We start from the raw sequence: 16,389 nt of genomic DNA on the forward strand, positions 1-16,389 counted from the left end.
AAATCGGTCCATAAATCAGTCAGCCGAGCCCGTTTAGTTTAGTTAGTTCAGTCTGTTCGTATAGGCAGCCACTCTGACAGTTGCTATCAGTCTGTCAGTCTCAGACAGACAGACAGACAGACAGACAGACACTCACCTAGCCTTAGATCAAGACTATCGTAGATGTATTTTATCGAGTCTGACTTTTACTTTCGTATCTACGAGAGTCTTAGCGACCACCCCCCCAGTTTGCCCTGAAATGTCACCAGTAAATCCTGTACTTCTCCAAACATGTAAAATTGCAAAATATAAGGTGCTTACCCGCTTGCCCCAGATGTTGACTATGTGTCCGGAGTCTTTGTGCAATGTTTTAGTCCATATTTTTCAATAAAGAAGTGTTTTAATCCCGTTTGTGGCCGAACAGCATTCCCCCCCCCTCGTTTACTTCCTGTTTACATTGAGTGTAATTCCGGCTTTCACCGGATGCGTCCCGTCACTACCGCCCATGGGAATTTCCGACAGAATCGGTCACAGACGGGATTAAAACACTTCTTTATTGAAAGATATGGTCTAATACATTGCACAAATACCCCGGACACCTAGTTAACATTTGGGGCAAGCGGGTAAGCACCTTATATGTTTTTGCATTTGTACATGTTTACAGAAATATGGGCTTTACTGGTGACATAATACTGACATTCCAGGGCAAACTGGGTGGTCGAGACTCTCGTAGATTTAAAAATGTCAAAAATCGATAAAATACATCTACTATTGTCTTGATCTAAGGCTACCACTCACTCACTCACTCACTCACTCACTCACTCACTCACTCACTCATTAAGACATCAGTCAGTAGGTTGGTCAGTAGGTTGGTCAGTCAGTCAGTCAGTCAGTAAGCAGTGAGGTCAGTAATGACTGTTTTCTAAAGAGACAACCTTCATGTTCAAACCACAGAGGACATGTCAGCCAGCCATGGGGAACGTGCGTGTGTGTGTGTGAGAGCGTGGGGGGTGGTGAGTCCTTCATACCCATCACTCAGCACCTGGACGATTAGATGAGCCTTTCAACAGAGAAGCATCTCATCTCATCTCTAAGTCCATCCTTGGCTCAGCTCAGCCAGCTCATTCATTCTTCTCCTTTGGCTGTGTAAAAAGATCCATGTGGTCTGCCCTTGTCCCAGACAGCCATGGCACTTTCAGATTGATTACTTTCTCCTGTTTATAAACATTTGAATGTTTTCCTTTTTGTGCAAACGTCTACTGAATCAGACAAGATTTATTTCTAAGGCAGTGGTTCTGGGTTGGGGGGTTCCAGGGGATTACCAGCAAAATAAGGAACAGGTACAGGAAATGTGCAATCTGCAAGCTCACAACACTGTGATGCGATCATGCGTTGTGAGCTTGTGGACCTTAAGATAATTTTTCATAATTTCTCTTTATTACATACACAACATACTAGGGACGGCAGGTTTAAAGTGGTTAATTTCTCTACCCATCTACAGTATAGACCAGGGGTCTTAAACAGGGGGTCCGGTCCACTTGAACCCTAGCATCCCTATTCTGTGGAGAACTTTAGCCAAAAATAGCCGATCTACAAGATTACAACGCCTTGCAGCTATTTTTGGCAAAGAGGTTTGGTGTAGAGGGGAAAAAATTGTAAACCAAGTACAGAGTGAAAGGTGAAGTTTATGAAGTATTGACGGTTTAAGTGGTTTACTGTCTGAAAATACACATGAACATGAATCCATCAACACTGATGACAGTGGTGTCAAACAAGTCTATGAAGCTATCTATGAAATCTATGACCGTTTAATCTGCAACACAATTTATAAAATATATAGTGGGGGTCCCTGCTTCATCTCCCTCTCAAAAAAGATATTCTCATATTGGGGGCCTGGCACCAAATACTTTCAAATGTGGGGTCTGCGGTTTAATACGCATCAATTTGGGGGTCCCTGACATCAAAATGTTTGAGACGCACGTCACTGACGCGAACAGCCTTTTTGCATGTAGTTGAAGGCAAGAGGGCGGGGTGGCGGGTGGGGAGAGAGCCTGGCGACGCGAGCTATGTTAGTGCACTGAGTGGCAGTTGGGGCAAACGCAGTCCCCACAACATCATTTATGATTCTGTGCCTATCGGTACATAACTCGGACGGCGCTTAGTCGACTAGCAGACCATCGGCCGGTCGTCGCGGGCACTCGCGCCTGGAGGCGCTCGGGCGAGACTCCTCGGCCTCAAGGTCTGCTGAGTCGGCGCGCCTCCGGGGCGAGGCTTCCCCCAACTACATGCAAAAAGGCTGTTCGCGTCACTGACTGGTCTAAAGGTATTTTATAAATACATCTGGCTCAACTTGACTGGAGCTGTGCCAAAACTGAGTTAAAAATCGGATGCATGTTTTTTAATGTTTGGGTCAGGGGGAAATCTAGCCTTGGATCTACATCTGATTTACACCTTAGCCCCCCCCCCCTCAATCCAGAGGGATGGAGCTTAATGAATAGCAGCGAACAGCTGTGGCAGGTTAACAGTTCTCAAAGATGTGGGTGCTCTGGGGTTGCAGGGGTAAATGAAAAGTGCCTGCCCACCACTGGGAGTCTAGGGGTTAGAAACCACTGCATATAGACAGAGTTTACAGTATGTGAACACAATAGGCATAACTGACTGTAGTTCCAGTTTTGAGAAGGTGGCATAGGCCTACTCGTTTCCTGTGCCATTTTCCCACAGCTTCGTTTGATTGGCTCAGCAGCAGATTTGAACAGGAAACGCATGTGTGTGTTTCCGGTTCAGACCTGCTACCGAGCCAATGAACACTGAGGATTGTACAGTATATTGGAGTCTTGGAGATATAAGTTCTATCAAATCCGTGGCCTAAGGTACTGGTTCCCAAACATTTTAGCTCAACACAGGAAAGAGACATTTTATGTCTCCCTGGGACCCAAACTAGTGGAAATAGCAGATCTAAAATTGTGTGTTTTTTTTTTTTAATATAATAATAAAACAAACTAAATGTAGGAAACAAAGAAAAAAGTGACATTAACTCGCGACCCATAAAAATGGGTCTGTGTGACCCCAAAATGGTTCCTGAAATGGTTTGGGAACCACTGGTCTAATGCATATCAAACTGTGGTTCCTTGAAATTAAAAAAAAGGTTTAGAGGAAGCATCTTTGCTTAAACTGGCTTGTGAGCGTTAACCAATTGACGGCTGACATCAAACAGGATGGATGCCTTTAGAAAAACAAACTCAGCAGCAGGTGCATAGATCACTGGAGATAGCGGGGTTCAAAAAGTGGCATCAGTAAAAAACCTAGAGTAAGTGTAGTATAATGTCAGTAGAATGCAAAGAATTGCAGCCATCTGCCCGTGACAGACAGCTCCATAAACATGGGGTAGTTATTGGGCTGTTAACTCAGTCAAAGTTAAAGATGTTTCGAAAATAAACTAGGAAATCCTGGCACTGATTGATTGATTGATGGCATCCCTGTCCAATCACAGCCACCCGCCTGAGATGCCAGTGTTGTCACAGACCAGGGGTTCACAAACCTTTTCATCTTGAGACCCAAAAGAGAAATATGGTGTGTCCCCAGGACCCACCAAAACATTATGAATGAACCATTTACAAATTGAGAAAATGCAGCCGATCTACAAGCTCACAGCATGTCACATCGATACACTGTGAGCTTGTAGATCAGCCATTCTCTCTGTTAGAAAATTGTAAAAGAATTCTGAATTGTTGTAATTTTGTTGGACTTTTTATGTTTATGGAAAATCTTAGAAAACCTTTTTAATGTTATTGTAAAAAGAAAAATAAAGAAACAAGGGGGCTATTTACTCACGACGACCCATAAAAACGTGTCCCCGATCCCTGTGTTTGTGAAACAATGTCACAGAGAGGATCAAAGAATGCAGTCGTAAAGTAGGCGACACAGAGGGTCATAAAAACAAGTGTCCTGGGTGGGCAGAACCCATCACTACCTCCCATCACAGCAGCAAACCTTTCTGCACCGCCGGTATTGGTAAATCAGTGGTTCTCAAACATTCTTTAAGACAAGGACCCCCCCGAGTTGATAAGTATTTAGTCGCTGACCCCCATTTGAAAAGATATCGGGGTGGCTGTAGCTGAGTGGGTAGAGAGGCCGCCTGGGAAACAGTAGGTCCCCGGTTTGCACCCCGATCTATATGGAAGTGTCCCTGAGCAAGACAGTTCAACTCCTAACTGCTCCCAGAGGCGCTGCCTCCTGATTCTTAGGATGGGTTGAATGCAGACGTCACATTTCACTGTATATTATGCAAATACCGCAAATAAGGACATATCATCTTGTGCCAGGACAAGAAAGAGTTTGAAAATAGCCGATCTAGGAGCTGACAACGCGACAAAATGAAATGGGGCCTTCTCTCACACGTTCCTCTGGAATCCCCTCAAGGACCCCTGGGGGTCTCCGGACCCCACTTTGAGAACCAGTGCAGTTAATTGTATGAGAGCCTGTCACAGAATGTTTGGACATTGGTTACCTGTGGTTACAGGGGGGGTCGCCCCACTATGGTGGAGGAGTGACAATATAAAAGGAATGTCACTGAAAAGGATGGCTTTACAACGATGCGAGTTAAAGTAGTGTAACTCCATTCAGTACATTATTGTGTGCATAGGGAGTGTGTGGGGAGAGAGACAGACAGACAGACAGACAGAGAGTTAGATTAGCAGGTCTGCCAACCTGTAGATATTATATATTAATGTATTGTCCCAAATACATATTTTAGCATTCCCACCATGTCTCAAGTGCTTAAAGACACCTCTTGCACCATCAGTACTCAAGTACTCTAACCTTTTATATGAATCTAATTTGGGAACAGTCACATATGGTAATTAATCATTAACCACTTTGAACCCTAGCGTCCCTATTCTGGGCATGTCATAAAACGCAAAAAGAATGGTGACAAAATGCGAACGTGCGGAGAAAATAGCCCATCTACTGACTGACTGATTGATTGATTGATTGATGTTTTATTGACAAAACTGCATTTACAGTACATGACGATATATTTCTACATATCTGTCAAAAGGATAAAACACAAAAACACTTTGAGAGCTTATTTCCATTGTGGTCCTTTTATGAGAGTAATGTGTGTGTACACATCAGTGCCATGTGTTTAGGGGGGGTTACAGTGGAAACACATCTTAAAAGGAATGTCGCAAAGCATGGTTTTATGCAGTGGTGGAAAGTAACAAAGTATATTTAATCAAGTACTCTACTAGAGGTTCTTTATTTGAGTGTCTCCATTTTTCAATACTTTATACTTCTACTCCACAAATTTCAGAGGAAAATGTAACATTTTCTTCGATTATAACCAATAAAGCCCGTTTTTATGCTTTGGCCAATCAAAAAGAGCCAAACTGCAAGCCCATAAGGTACATTGTGAGGTTGTAGATCAGCTATTTTCGAAAACATTTCAGTACTTTTACTTTGGTACTTTTGTTTTCTTTCTTTTTTTTTACTTACATTTTTATCCCACAATTTTGTAACCCCATTTTTTACACCCAGTGCCAATTGTCTATGTAATCCTGGGCACTACCTTCCCTCTGCCAACCTAGGGAGGCCAGGGCCGTACTTTTAATATAGTATGTTTCTTGTGGTATTGCTACTTTTATGTAAGTATACAATCGGATTGCTTCTTCCACCACTGGTTTTATGTGCAGCAAAGTGTTGGCACTGATCAGCGAAGGAGGAAAGCACATTCTGCAAGCAATGGCTTGGCTTTTGAGTCCCAAATGTTTAGGATTTACTGCTATGAAACAGTGCATGCCACAGTGACTTTGCAGTACTTTTCCTGTGATTATCGAAAGCATTTTCATACCTGTTCCACCGTCCTGTGTGTGTCAAAGCTCATCCATCTGGTACCAACATGCCAAGAAATATAGATTTCTTTCCCCTTTTTTTGGTGTGTGATGAAGTTGTAGGTTTAGGGTCTTGAGCATTGGTTATCAACCTTTTCTGGAGCAGGGCCCACTTGAAAATCTTGAAAGTGTTGATGATCATAAAAATCAAGGGTTTTGCCAATTATTTGGGGGCCCAGTTTCAACGCCCTCGTGGCCCCCCAGTGGGCCCACATGTTGAGGATCGCTGGTCTAGATGGGCTTCAAAGTGTTTTCAGACCAAAAGAGAAATGTGGCATAGAAATACTTGCCGTAGATTTGGGACGCTGGGGCTAATACAAGTTTGAAAACAAAACTCTTAATAGCGATTAAAACTGAGAATGCATCTGTGTAACCACTTAAACCATTATTTTATACTTTGGCTATTCAAAATTAGCAGATATACAAGCTCATGTACTTGTAGATCTGCTATTTTTGAAAAATCGTGAACATTTTTGCAAATCTTTGAATATATATATATATATTTATTTAAAGCAAAGAACAAAACATACATTCAAAATAGACATGACAGAATAAAAAAAGAGACAATACAGTAATATGCAATTAAAGCAAACATTTGTAAATCAAATCTTTGCCTCTGGGGGGTCCCTGGAACAAAATATTTTCAGATGGGGGTCGGCGGCCAAATACATATAATTTTGGAGGTCCTTGACAACCACTGATATAACAACATGCATTTTTCCAGAAAACTGTTTTAGAACTGATTTAGAAGACATTTGTAGAATCGAAACCTCAGGCCTTAATGGGTTAATTAATACCAGCTGGTCGCAGGCCTGTCTCTGTTGTTCTAACAGTGAGTGACAGTCAGTCCGGGCCTCGGGGGGGGGGGGGGGGGGAACGGACCCTACCGCCACAGTTATGTTAACATGCTGCTCTCTCGCTTTAATCTTCTTTACCCAGAAACAGGAGGTAGCGCAGAGCCAAGCACGTCTGGGCCACTGGAGTCTTCCAGGGAGATCTTTCCTTATCCCTGGGGTCCAATTCATTAGCTTACCTTCAACACCATCACCCTCCCCCCATCCGCCTAAATCAGTGGTTCCAAACATTTTTTCCTTCTTCCTTGGAGCACTCCCTACTTACATCTGACACAAGCTGAGACCCCTCACTCCTGCATGCATGCACGCACGCGCACGGTCTCTTGTATTTTTCAAACATGTATAGTAAACCTCTTAAGCCCTATATATACTTCTCGCACTACAAATAACTTTTTGAAAGATCTTGAAAGATGCAGACTATATTTCACTGATTTTGACAATATAATGACCCAAATACAAGTTATGATTTGATACATGTTGTACCAAAGGATAACATAAATGTACCAGGACCCAAATGTCTGACTGTACCGTGTGCTGTTTACATTTATGTCTAATAAAGTATCCAATCAATCAAACCACCTCCAAACAGACAAGTCCTCACACACCCCCCTGTGATCTTTTGCCATCCCTCCCCCAGACCCCAGTTTGGGAAACACTGGCTTAAACCCACTTTGGGACCCCCTCTGACTGACCCCCCCCCCCCCTCCAGACTCTGTAAACTCATTAAAGTCTGGGATTTGGGACAGCTGAAGTCTCGCCTGTTGTCATTTAAAAAAGAAAAAAATAACCTGGTTGTTTGGACGACCCCTTGACCTCACGTCTTGTTAGCTAGCTCCCAGACAAGGTGTGTGAGCTGGAAAGGGGCACATGTATGTAAGCAAGCAGTGGTGGGAAAAAAAGTACTGTTAAAAGTAGAAATACCATAATGTATGCACAATGTTTCTGTTACAAGTAAAAGTCCTGTATTAAGAATTTTGCTTGAGTAAAAAAATAATTGGCATCAGAATATAAGTACTCGCATAAACGCATGTGTTGTAATAATAATTAAAATCTACAAAGTAACTAACATTTTGAAATAATTGAGTAGAAATGACAATATTTGTCTCTGAGATGTAGTGGAGTGGAAGTATAAAGTAGGCTATCGAAAAATGGAGTAAAGTATAAGTAACTCAAAATTATGTTCAAGTACAAGTTTTAGCCACTTACAGTAAGCCCTGTTTTACACTTGTGTGGCTTGAGTAAAGGTACAGCACTTACTTTCCACCACTGTCTAAAACGTGGTTGTTTGAAGGACCTGTGACCTCACCTCTCGTTAGCTATCTCCCAGACAAGGTGTGTGTGAGCAGGAACAGGGCATTTGTGGGAACTTGTGTCTTTCAAGGGGTCCTCTCACTGTCTGTCGGGGGGGCTTTTTGACTGTATTCGGGCAGGTTACACAGCAGCTACTGTTTGTTTTTTTCCACTCCAGTGCCTCACCCTCCGCAATGAAAGTCAAACACTGAATGGGGAGCGAGTTTGTTCGTTTACAAGTGAAAGGACAGGCTTTTTGCCTTTTGTTCAGGTTTGTTGAGAAAAGGGGCTGTGTTGACCTAAGGCAATTCAATTAAAACAACATCATTTGTCCCCCGAACGGCAGTTTAGAAGCTTGCATAGTAGGAACGTAGCATGCTACTGTCGCTCACAGCAGGGGTCTTCAACGGGGGGTACGGGACCCCTAGGTGGTCCTCAGAATTACTACAGAGGGGCCGCCAAATCTTGAAACCTACAGTAGCTTACCTATTCCTCTGGGAAACGCTGTTGCGTTGCATTGTTAGCTTCTATATCTGCAATGTTTTTACCAATTGCAGAGCCAAATCAGGTCAAGACAAGTTTACTAAGTATAGAGGGTTTAAGTGGTTAAATGTCTGAAAATACACATTAACATGAATCGAACATTATTAGAAAGGACAGTGGTGTCTATGAAGTCTATGAAGCTATCTTGACAAAGTTTAATCTGCAACACAATTTTATACTGTATGTAGTGGGGGGTCCCTTCTTCATCTCTCTCTCAGCTAAGGGGTCCTTTGCCTGAAAAAACGTTGAAGACCCCTGGCTTGCAGTATGGCTTCAGGATTGATGTAGCATGAATTAAGAGGGGCTTCTAGCTATTGTACTGGGCTACGTAGTAACAGATAGTGTGAACACAGTGGAGGAAGTGAAACCTCTTTGTCCATTTAGTTGTGCTAAAATGTATTGGTGCTATGTCATTTATTGGTGCTACTCTATGTCATTTATTGGTGCTATGTCATTTATTGGACTATTTAGTTTTAGTTATGCTGCAGGACCACATTGGAAACAAGTGTTTCATTATTCATAACGTGTTATCCTGGGTTTAAGTTATATTGTGATTTTACTTGTATATCTTTTACCAAAATCAAATCAGACACTGATGATTGTTTCTTTTAAATTTAAAAATTAGAATAAAAAAACCTTGAAATTGAAAAGGTTGAGGACCACTGGTGTAGCCAAAATGCAGCAGCATTCCAATTACGTTGTGGCAAAAAAAGTGTGACGTCTAAGGCTATATGTGTAAAATGTTGCAAATTACACGTTCTGCTCAAATAATACCCCCCCTACCCCCAAAAATAAGCTTCTTCAGGCTCCATCTGCAAACCATGTTCAGAAGTGTGGTCATGCATGCACGGTTGGCTGCAGGGTCCCGTCCCGGGGCAGGTTTGGAGAGAAGAGAGGAGCTCAAAAGGAATGCATGTTATTCTTAGTGATTTAGATAACCTCTGCTTGGTGAAGTGATCCTTCCTGCCCTTCCAACCTCACTACGTTCCCGAGCATGGCATGGCGGCACGTTGAGAGCTTGCAAATCAGCATTTTTTGCCGTCTTTTAAAATGTGGAAAATTGTGTATTTTTTGGGAAACATTTAGCAAATTGTCCCAGGAAAAAGTGAACATGTTTCAAAGTATTCTTCTATAATGACGTTCCCCATTATATTTGGGGCCAGGTTGAAATTCACTCTTCCTGACTAGTTAATTGTCTTTCTTGGTTGGAAGGTAGCTCTTGTCAGTGGCAGCTATTCTCACCTTTCTTCGGATTACGCCTGTTGCTGTTTTAAGAGCACTGGGGTGAAGCAATTTTTCATCACCTTTGCCCTCTCCCCATCTGTGTTGACACATGCAGTTCCCATTGAGTCTTAAGTCGCGAAGCCGCAATTGCCTGTGTTTTTAAAACGGTGTGACCTCACCTCATTTGCACTTACCACTAACTCTCCCTGACCGCTATTCACTTCTCACAGGCTTTTATTTACTGGATTAGGGGCAGAAATCTTGTATTTCTTCATGTTTTTTTCATAAATGTATGCTTACTTCGGCATACAAGTGTGTTGCATAAAAGTGCTATTTTTGCTGTTATTTTATTATTATTTTCTTATGTTAAAGTGGTTAATTATGTCTGTGGCTTTTATACATATTGAACCAACAAGTATTAACAAGAGCTTGTGACTAAATAATATCTACATTGGATCCATTGGAACACAAGCTCTTTTTTGACCATTTGCTGAAAAGTAACGGTTTTGGACATACAAGTTTTCTACCCGACAGCAACAATTTACTGGATTAGAGCTCCAATGTGTTATTTTTGGCCAGACGGAGGTACATAGTCTACTGTAGGTGTGAACTGAAGAAAGTGCAGGAAATAATCTCCCCTCGGCTCCTCTAAGCCCATGTTGAAGGAGTCACAGGTTTGACACTGGTTCCCCTCCCCCCTGCTGTCTCTGTTGACACAATGCATCCTAAATCCCTAAAGCCCTAATTCACTGTGTTTTGAAAATAGCCTCACCTCACCCCTTCTTAAGCCCAATGAGACTCCAGAAGCTTTCACTGACTTTCCTCTAGTTCCCAGTGAACTATAAAACCTGTGCTTGTCAAACATTTTCATGTCAAAGACCCCCAAATGTATGTATTTGGCCAACAGAACCCCCATCTGAAAAAAAAGGTTTGTACCAGGGACCCCATAAGAGAACATTTGTCAAAATATTTTGAAAACGAGCTCACAACACGTCTATGCGATGCGTATGCGTTGTGAGCTTGAAGATGGCCTATTTTCAAATAGCCGCACAATAAGTGTTTAAACTGTTCCTCATTTAGCTGGGGACCCCCTCAAGGACTCCTGGGGATCCCCGGACACCACTTTGAGAACACTGCTCTAGACTGTGTATCATTAAAGCCTCGATTCAGTGCTTTTTACTGGTTCTTTTACTGTACTATACAGTATGTGGGGGTCATACCTATGTTCCCCGGACCTATGTTCCCCCACTAAGGTTATGGTTAGGGTTAGGTTTAGGTTAGGTCCTATATTCCCAGCTCTCCTAGGAAAGCGGGGAACATAGGTCCCCAGTATGTGTTCATTGTGGAAAGGTAAGACTTACTGTACCAGTGTGGCAATAGATTAGTTTTAGTGATATTAAGTATGACTGGCTTTCACTGCCTTGTCCCTCTACCCTCACTATGTATTTTCACGCCCACACGCATGCCCAAACACCTGAGCTCACACGCACGCCGTTCCCATTGAACATTTTGTCCAAAATCACCATCATTTGCTATGGTATGAGTGTTTTTTCAGAATAAAAGGTGCACACTATGACGCGTTATAAGCTTGCAGATCAGCTATTTTCAGTGGCTTTAAGATCATTAATGTAAAAAAAAAGAAGAAATCACTGTGTTATGCCTTCCCAATACTACTATCCTATGAGGTTGAATGAGGAAACCTCAAACTGTCATTCCGTCTGCCCTCATCTGTTTTTCTCAGTGGGTTGACCAATTGACCATATTCACACGGTGGCCATTATGGAATTTTACATTGAAATTGCCACCCCGTCGCCGTGGCAACCGGGGTGGCACTTCATTAACTTAATAGCAACATGGCCGCCGTGTGAATATGGTCTATGGACCTGAACTTGAATATGTACAGTACATGGACCATTGGCATACGAAGAGAGGGAGGAAGCCAATTTTACACTTTCCCCAAATGTTTATTAGCATTTCTGTGAACTCTCACTCAACTAAGACTGCTATGGGTGGAGACAGGGGGTGATTCGGCAATTGGCAGGTGTTGTCAATTGTCTAATTGTGCTGTCCTCTTTATAGAAGGATGCTGTACCCCTGGGCTCAGGCCTCTCACACACAGACAGTTCTTCCTCAGTGGTGCACAGTTATCTCAGTGCAGTGGTGGAAAGTAACAAAGTACAAATTTGAGGAACTTCTACTTTACTGGTAAACTTACTTTACTTTACATAAAACAACATTAAAATAGAAGCAAAAAAGGCAGTGAATCAGGCAAAACAGTGAGGACATGAATAACAACACAGAGATTTAAAAATCAACTAAAAGCAAGAGTGAAGAAATAGGTCTTGATATTCGAACTGTGGTGCCACTATATATGTCTATGAATTGAATACCAAGGCCCTCATTGGAAACAAGACCGCAAGGTCTTTCATGAACGGACCTGTTAGACAAAGTATTTTAAATGTAACTGTGCTGTTTTACATTTTTTGCCTAATAAAATATTCAATCAATCAAAAGTCTTGAGCTGTGCTTTAAAGCTATCCACAGAGGCTGCCTGTCTTAGGTGAAATGGGAGTTTATTCTTAAATAATTATTTATAAAGCACAGAAGCTTCCATTGGGAAACGGAAGGTTGCCTGGTTTGATTCCTGGCTCTCGGTTAGTGTCACAGTGTCCTTGAGCAAGACACTTACCCCCTTTCTGCTCCTGATGAATAGGTACAGTAGGTGCCTTGCATGGTTTCCTCTGCAAGGTGAAAATCACACCATTTGACAGGATATATGATAAATAATGAGCCTATTTGAATATGTTTGGCCAAATGGACTGACCATGTCAATTAATGAAGGGTGTCTAAAGCATTAGGCAACCCTTGCCCAACCTATTATTTGCACAGCAAGAGTGACACAGTTATGGGTGCAAGCAGCGTGCAGGAGAGCTCCTCCTAAAGCAATACCAGTGAACTGTACAGTAGAGCCCAGGTACCAGCTAGCATGGTGCAGGGCAGGCATGTGCAAGATGTGGTGGGAGTGAGAGTGAAAACGCTGAGCTAATGATTAACAGTCCCACCTCATTATTTGCAAACAGTCTCTCATATATTGTGTCAGCAACAACCTCCAGTAGCCCTCATAGTCCAGGCAATCTAGCCCATTTTAGACCCAAAAGTCAGACTAATTGTAAGAGAATTTTTTTCAACAGATATCATTTCTATGAGGTGTCTAGAACAACATACTAAAAGTCCTAAGAAATCCTAGATGCGGAAATATGTTTAATTCTCATCAATTCAAGTGTGCTAATAACTCGAGAAAACTAAACACCCTAATGGGCTTTTTTTTTTCTTTTGTCCTATCAAAATGAAACTTTCCACAATGAATCTTAAAATGAAAACTAAACTTTTTTGTATTACAAGTTTCTTTTAAACTTAATTTGAATATGCAAATTAGCTTAATATATATTGAATATGCCCAGATTTGCATATCACGAAAATTACTTTTCCCCAAAATGTATTATATTATTGTTGTTTGTTCATGATATCAAACACACTGATCAGACTTTCATGAACCATTTCATCGAAATATTGTGACTTCATAGAATAACATCAAAAACACCATTCATATGTATGACAAATGCATAAATCTGTCAAATCTTCCTCCAACCATCCTACTGCTGTTGATGGCAATGCTGCTTTTGGACTGGCCTCTAACCTGAAACCTGCCCGGCTTGGTTGTACCTGCCGGGGGTATAACCCCCACCGGTATAGTCCTCAGGGTAACAGAGGCACACAAGCCTCCCCACCACGACAAGGTAGCAACAACAGGGGAGGTTCTTTTTGTGTTTTTTTCTTATTTGTTTTTTGTTTATTTTATTGTTCAAACGTGATCCTCAACTCCTTTTGTATGATTCTTTGTTCTTGCACCCCCTATTTCAGTTCTTGGCGTGCTTAGTTCTTCCGCTCTGGATCATAGTCATCAGATAAATCAGGCAACTGGGAATTTGTACAGCTAGTACCATGACATTCTCCGCATATGGCAGTGCAAGGGAGTCCATGTTTTTTGCATGTGCATCTCTTCGTGCTGCAGTCTTTCTTGCAGCTACAGCAGACCACATCAAGTAATGGTGGTCCTGCAGGCTGATCAGTCATTATTGGCATGAATCTACCACCTATAACATGCCATCCCCAGTCTTCTGGACTCATGCTTTCACTTGTTCCTTTCCATTCATTGATCTGGTAGAACACACGGAGACTGTGAACAGTTGATGATGTTTGTGGAAGAGTTTGAGGTTCCACTGGAGATGTGGTCTTCGATACTTTCTCACAGAATTGCCTGTGTCTCAGCATATCCTGCAGCGATTCATCTTTGTCACCCCCATACAGTGAGACTAGAGCCTTTTCACCTGCTGCAACGATGATTCCTTTTCCTCTGACAGGCTGAACACCTTAGCTTGTTTGAGAAAGCTAGAGTCAGTTTTTACTTTTTTCAGTGCCAATCCCTTTCCCAAGCCAAATAGACGATCTGCTTTATGCTGCTGTCATAGTCTTTGATGGCTACAAAGACGAACCAACAATAAAAGATGCCACCCAACTGCAACAAACTGGTGTTAGTCCCGGCGTGACTGTACACTTCTCTGGTGACATGATCATCCAATCCAAAAAGGACCAGTTCCTTAACAATAAGGAAAATAAACAACGCTTCTTGGTTTATCTAAGTAATAAACTAGAGAGGGCTGGGTGCATCACAGACAATGCAAAGAATGATGCTGATGTGCTCATTGTCCAAACCGCCATTGCCTCAGCCAGAACCAAAGACACGGTCCTAGTAGGAGATGATACAGATTTATTAGTACTCTTGTTACATCAGGATAATTCCTTTTAACAGGACGTTCATGAAAGTCCTTGCAGGCTTTTTTCCAATGAGGGCCTGTGAGCAATTAGGGGTTAAGAGTCTTGCTCAGGGACAAATTTCATTTCATCGACACATATGCTGGCGTGGCCTGGAATCGTACCTGGGGCAACCAGGGCCTCTGGCTCCCTAGGCGGGCTCACTAACCACTCAGCTATGGCCGCCCAAATCTGTGATCCAAATGCACAGGAACCGTTTCTGGCACCAGAACCAAAGAAAGGAACAAAAGCAAGAAGGATATGGTGCATAAAGCAGACAAAATAACTACTTGGTCCAAAGGTGTGTGATAATCTCCTCTTCATCCATGCTATTTTAGGCTGTGATTCAACTTCTCGTCTATTTGGCTTGGGAAAGGGATTGGCACTGAAAAAAGTAAAAACTTACTCTAGCTTTCTCAAACAAGCTAAGGTGTTCAGCCTGTCAGAGGAAAAGGAATCATCGTTGCAGCAGGTGAAAAGGCTCTAGTCTCACTGTATGGGGGTGACAAAGATGAATCGCTGGATATGCTGAGACACAGGCAATTCTGTGAGAAAGTATCGAAGACCACATCTTCAGTGGAACCTCAAACTCTTCCACGAACATCATCAGCTGTGAAGTTCCACAGTCTCCGTGTGTTCTACCAGATCAATGAATGGAAAGGAACAAGTGAAAGCATGAGTCCAGAAGACTGGGGATGGCATGTTATAGGTGGTAGATTCATGCCAATAATGACTGATCAGCCTGCAGGACCACCAGAATTACTTGATGTGGTCTGCTGTAGCTGCAAGAAAGACTGCAGCACGAAGAGATGCGCATGCAAAAAATCATGGACTCCCTTGCTCTACCATATGCGGAGAATGTTGTGGTACTAGCTGTACAAATTCCCAGTTGCCTGATTTATCTGATGACTATGATCCAGAGCGGAAGAACTAAGCACGCCAAGAACTGAAATAGGGGGTGCAAGAACAAAGAATCATACAAAAGGAGTTGAGGATCACGTTTGAACAATAAAATAAACAAAAAACAAATAAGAAAAAAACACAAAAAGAACCTCCCCTGTTGTTGCTACCTTGTCGTGGTGGGGAGGCTTGTGTGCCTCTGTTACCCTGAGGACTATACCGGTGGGAGTTATACCCCCGGCAGGTACAACCAAGCCGGGCAGGTTTCAGGTTAGAGGCCAGTCCAAAAGCAGCATTGCCATCAACCGTTAGCAGTAGGATGGTTGGGGGAAGATTTGACGGATTTATGCATTTGTCATACATATGAATGGTGTTTTTGATGTTATTCTATGAAGTCACAATATTTTTATGAAATGGTTCATGAAAGTCTGATCAGTGTGTTTGATATCATTAACAAACAACAATGTAAATATAATACATTTTGGGGAAAAGTAATTTTCGTGATATGCAAATCTGGGCATATTCAATATATATTAAGCTAATTTGCATATTCAAATTAAGTTTCAAAGAAACTTGTAATACAAAAAAGTTTAGTTTTCATGTTAAGATTCATTGTGGAAAGTTTCATTGTGATAGGACAAAAGAGGAAAAAAAAGCCCATTAGGGTGTTTAGTTTTCTCGATGTATTAGCACACATCTTTAATTGATGAGAATTAAACATATTTCCGCATCTAGGATTTCTTAGGACTTTTAGTATGTTGTTCTAGACACCTCATAGAAATGATATCTGTTGAAAAAAAATCTCTTACAATTAGTCTGTCTGGAAATGCTACTTTGCC

The 16,389-nt window shown here is 42.0% G+C and overlaps 1 protein-coding gene across 1 annotated transcript in view; it reads left to right on the forward strand.

Annotated features, from left to right (window-relative positions):
- LOC308080987 (von Willebrand factor D and EGF domain-containing protein-like) overlaps nucleotides 1-16,389 on the forward strand; it is a gene marked incomplete at both ends in the record, with an annotated part of 406,904 nt that overhangs the window by 181 nt on the left and 390,334 nt on the right.

The sequence above is a fragment of the Gymnoscopelus braueri genome, assembly GCF_963280865.1.
Source record: "Gymnoscopelus braueri genome assembly, contig: SUPER_24_unloc_2, whole genome shotgun sequence".
Taxonomy (NCBI): domain Eukaryota; kingdom Metazoa; phylum Chordata; class Actinopteri; order Myctophiformes; family Myctophidae; genus Gymnoscopelus; species Gymnoscopelus braueri.